Source organism: Amia ocellicauda, chromosome 14 (genome assembly GCF_036373705.1).
Source record: "Amia ocellicauda isolate fAmiCal2 chromosome 14, fAmiCal2.hap1, whole genome shotgun sequence".
NCBI classification, from domain to species: domain Eukaryota; kingdom Metazoa; phylum Chordata; class Actinopteri; order Amiiformes; family Amiidae; genus Amia; species Amia ocellicauda.
Window position 1 is genome coordinate 30,540,690 of NC_089863.1, and position 5,128 is coordinate 30,545,817.

The following is a 5,128-nucleotide window of genomic DNA, read 5'->3' on the forward strand; positions in this document are numbered from 1 at the left end:
GCATTTGTTTAACTTCAAGAACGTAGTGTATATTTTCACAAGTTCAGAGTTTTGGGACCGCCTGTACAGTGATGCACCTATATAAAAAGAAGAAAAAAGAAAACATAATGAGAAACAGAAACATTTGAGAAACACATAATCAAACAAAAGGGATGTAATGGAATTGTGTTGCAATGGGATCCCATATATTTCATTAGTATATCCACATAACAATCCTGATGTTCCTGGCTTTTCTTCTAACACAGCTCCCATTTACTAAAGTGATCATCAGATTACCTGGATTCATTCACAATCTCTTTCCAGGCTGGGAATGAGATTATGGGCAACGTGCCGGGAATTAAATAGATCTTTAAAGCCACCAACTGTCAAAGAGCTTAAAAAGAAGATCTATATAGGTCTGAATGACACAATAACTGGGTCGATATAGAGACAGAGAGCTCCAATTGGAACAAGTTCCAGAAGTTGGTCAAGGCCCCCCAGGAGCAGAGTACGAGACCTGTTACTTTAATGCTAAATTATAGAACTTTGCATCAACACTTAGTGATCATTACAGCTATGTCTTCAAGCAGTGACCTCAGCTACGCTTGCTGGGTATCTGTGGTTTGTTCCCCTGATTCAGCAGGTTAATAAACAGCACTTGGGATTCTAAGGGGAGCAGCTGGACGAGCTTTAAACTGCAAGATGACAATGCCGAGGTGGCCTGGTGTGGCAAGGGAGTGGGGGGCCTTTGTCAGTGGGTTGGTATGGAGTGGGGGGTCACATGGGGACACTGGAATCATCTGGGTCCACCAATGGCTGGTAGTCCAAGGAGCTGGAGCCCGTCATTGGAGCCCGAATATCTGAAGCTAGGCAGAGGGGACAATAAGAGTTGACCAGCCATGGTAATATCTCGGTCTCTCACCAAAGGCTTGTCTTGGTAGATGGCTTGGCACCCGAAAGCCGAGACGGTGACAGCAATGCAGAGCTCCAGGAGTGAGAGAGCAATCGTCAAGCCCACTAAGCCATTGTGTATAGTCTGCAAGAAAGAATCACAATATAACACTACAATAACTCCTGCTGGAATCCTGCATCCTGTTTCCATGCCAGCTCCGGCCTGTAGATGGGCCTGGGGTTAGATGTAGCTGCTCCGACACTGGGAACTAGCAGCACCAATATTATTGCTTAACTGGAACTTTGGAACCTAGTGACATTCGTCTGAAATTACAATGTTAGCCTGCTGACCTCCCTAGATTATTTGTCTTTCCTAAATGTTCTCCATCAGTTTCCAAAGTAACAAAACAATAAATAATTCACCTGAAATATGAACACAATGAATTATTTGCTTTGATTTCTGCATAGCCACCACAAAATCAAGGAAGGTCATTTTGCTTTTCAGGTACATTTGGGGTTGTTGTACTTATCTCCAGCACTGAAGGAATGGGTCTTTCTCTATCTTCATATTCATCTCTATTTTTTATAGATTTAGCTGCGACTTTGAACACCGGGTCTGTGCTGGAGCCGGGCTAGAAACTGCACAGAATTCCACCAGTAACTAATCAAATTATGACTTTGCTAAATCAAATGACTCACCCATTGACTCTGCATGCCTCTGCATTCATAATAATCATAACTGGGATCTTCATATGTACAGTTGGGATACTCAGACACAAATTGGAAACAGAAAACAATGATTGAGATGCCAGCCGAGACTGCACTGAAAATGTTGAGGGCCAAAGCGGTCTTGACCTGAAAAAGATGGTGGAGAGACACAGGATAAGGGGAAAGTCTGTAATCAAACAACATGTTACAATTATGATTTTGTCTTTTGGCTTCTATGGGGTTGATTTTTAGCATAACCTGCAATTAATACATCATGAACAATCATCCTCCTCACACTTGTATATCACGTTAACTGAACTTAATGAAGCCAAACTCTTGAGTGTGTGCTCACAATCACTGGAGGACTGAGACCTTAAAATTGCATTAGTTTCATGACTCAACACTGCTGGGACACTAAGCCCCAATAAGTGTAGCTATGTAGCTGTTTTTCACTTCCTCAATCCTTTAAAATGAAAGCATCCTGCAAATGTATGATTGAAGTGAAATGCAAATGATTTTCAGGTGTACCTCATGAGAAGATACCCAAGATCTTGTGCCACACTGACTGTATTGGGCTAGGCTAATAATTTCTGAAGCATACGAAGTAACACGGACCATTGACATTGTAAAATGCCACCTCACTTAAACTTATAGGACATCCTGCATGATTGTTTGAATCTGATGTCTTGCCTCAGCTTTTACGAACCTTAAGTGAATGGGGCCTCTTCATTCTTAAATGAAAGCTGAACTGCAGAACACAATAAACTAGACAAAATCAGACATCATTTGCATACAAAGAAGAAAATAGGAGTGCTGATAATAATAATAATAATAATAATAATAATAATAATAATATTATTATTATTATTATTATTATTATTATTATTATTATTAATTTTTTTTTTCTTGGCAGATGCCCTTATCCAGGGCGACTTACAACATAAGTGCAAAAATACAGTTAAGTACAAGGCATCAATCATTACAAATTCAAGTTAACTAAAACATAGTAATACAAAATACATTTTACAAATTCCAATTTACAATTTACACAATTACAGTAAGTGAGGTCCTACATCCTGCAAGGTGAAAGCTAAGTACTGTCAAGATGTAGGGTCACAGTCAAGGGCAACGGGAAAGGGAGCAAGGAGGACATCAATCAAAAGCACAACGGGCATAATAAAACTGTGAAGTGCTATCTAGCAGGGATTAAAGGACTAATATTACAAGTACTGTCGGAAAAGATTATAACACACTGGTTGGTAGTCCATTTAGCTATATACAGTGATACGTACTGCTTTTTAACTACTTATGAGTATTATTGAATTAATTAAATGACACTTGCACCGAGGCTTGCACTGAGCTGGAAACACTGGTACAGATGCAACGGGAAAGGTTCAGATAAGACTCACCGATACGGCATACCAGCACAGCACTGCCAACAGAACAACACGATACTCGATCGCTAGCACTGCAATCAGACCAGTGAAGAAGCTGAATAATCCGAGCATAATCTGGGCTGCCTGTTCAGGTAACAAAAAACAGGCAATACAATAATAACAGTGATCAAAAATACAAACCACCCAATATAACTTTAAACAAAGGGGTAAGTCTCTTATAAAGCTCTGGAAAAAATTCAGAGACCACTTAACATTGATTTCTGAACTTGGAATGGTCTCTTAATTTCTTCCAGAGCTGTAGTTAAGTTATTTGACTGACAATTTTTGGCAAAGTGATGTGGTTTATACAGCTGGCTTTTCACTGAAGCATTCTGGGTAGAGTACCTTTGCTCGAGACCAGAACTCTAACCTCTACTCCACTGTGCTGTTCAAAGAGGTCTATATATTCATGACAAGCCTCTTCCAAGACTCAAGTCTCAAGTATCACAAGCTCAGCTCCTCATGGACCGCAGGTGTCTCCTACTTGTCATAACAGCTGGAGCTCTCAGTTAATTATTTCCTCAATTAGATATTAATTGGGCAGTAGTGTGGAGTAGTGGTTAGGGCTCTCAACTCTACTGCTGTTGTACCCTTGAGCAAGGTACTTTACGTAGATTGCTCCAGTAAATGCCCAGTTATTATACAAATGGGTAAATGTGATATCTTGTAACAAGTCACCCTGCAAAAAAATTTTGTAATAATTAATTACACCATATTAAATGTAGATGATGGCATATAGTGGATTGTATAATATTTTACAATCTGGAATGAAAATGGTATTAATTGGGATTCTCTCCCTTTGATTAACACCACATACAAAACATTCTAGGACACTCAGCCTCTTGTGTAAAACCACGCCAGTGTAGCCTTGGCTGTGTGTTTAGGATCATGTGAACCTCCACCCTTGTGTAAGGTCTTGTAGCGTAAGCTACACTTATAAATTTCAATTAAAGAAGTGAATTTATAGTATCACCTTATCACGAATCCTGGAATCTTGTAGAACTCAATTTCCGTAATAATTGGACGAAGACACCAATTCCAAAGATATAAATTGTCAAATGTATTCGAAAACAAAGACTAAATGTAGCACTACACTAATTATACAAAAAATTGTCTAGATCAACAAATCAAAGACAAATCACTTCTGTGACCAAATCAAAGACCATGGGATCGCATATGATAACACACAAATCGTTAAAAAAAACAGGTTATAAACACATTGACTACAATACCAGTTAGTAAGACGAAGGTGAGTCTCTCATTAGTATTGTTAGTCGGACATCAAATAACTACGCAGGTTAGTATTTATGTCAGGTAACTTCTCGTTATATATATATCAGTCTCATTTATGTTTAGGTGCCGAGAAAGATCCTATCATTACTTGTTACCACAATTTCCCTTAACTGATTATTATTCAATGATTAAGGATAGGCAGGGCCACCAATAATCTAATGTCTATTACGTGTGTCAATTTCAGACTAAACAGTTAAACAGGAATGAGAAGATATCTCTCGGCGTTGACAGGTTTTATTTCTAAAATTGTCAACAAAACAGTTTAATGCAACACACATTTATATTTAAGCAAAACTAAATGATATTACACATTCTAGAGTTATGAATCACAGATTAACATTTCTAATTGATTTCTCAAATGTCATGAATCACGAACTCCAAACTGTTAAACTTATCTGAACTTTGTCGCAGAGAGGCCTCTCTGTCTTCGGGCTCAGATAACAGCACACGGCACGAGGTCCGTGTGGTTGGGAACAAAGGCAGTCCGGTTCGGCTTTGTCCAAGAACTTCCACTCAGTCGATGCACCTGGAAGTTGGGGGTTCGCGAATGTAGAGTCTTTTCCAAACAGATTTTCCACTGGTTTGAAGGCTCCAAGGTTGTGCACAAAATCTTCTTTGTAATCAGGGTTTCCACCGTAGTTACTTGAAGACAAAGTCTTTGAGGAAAGCAGGGCCCTGTTCGTTCCAAGGGTCAAGTTTCTTAAGACTCAAATAGCTATTTAAATGACTGACACTTTCGTATACAGTCGACTTAGTCAATTGTCCAGCTGTAAAACTCCACTGAACAGGTGGGCACAGGCGGGCATGCGCAGTCTGTAAAG

At 39.3% G+C, this 5,128-nt stretch overlaps 1 long non-coding RNA gene across 1 annotated transcript; it reads right to left on the reverse strand.

Annotated features, from left to right (window-relative positions):
- Nucleotides 1-889: 889 nt before the first annotated feature.
- LOC136767684 (uncharacterized) lies at nt 890-3,088 on the reverse strand. Its single transcript, XR_010821861.1, has 3 exons — nt 2,988-3,088; nt 1,570-1,725; nt 890-1,015 (listed from the first exon to the last, which is right to left on the reverse strand). It is a non-coding gene; the product is annotated as an uncharacterized LOC136767684 (long non-coding RNA).
- Between the last annotated feature and the right edge of the window lie 2,040 nt (nt 3,089-5,128).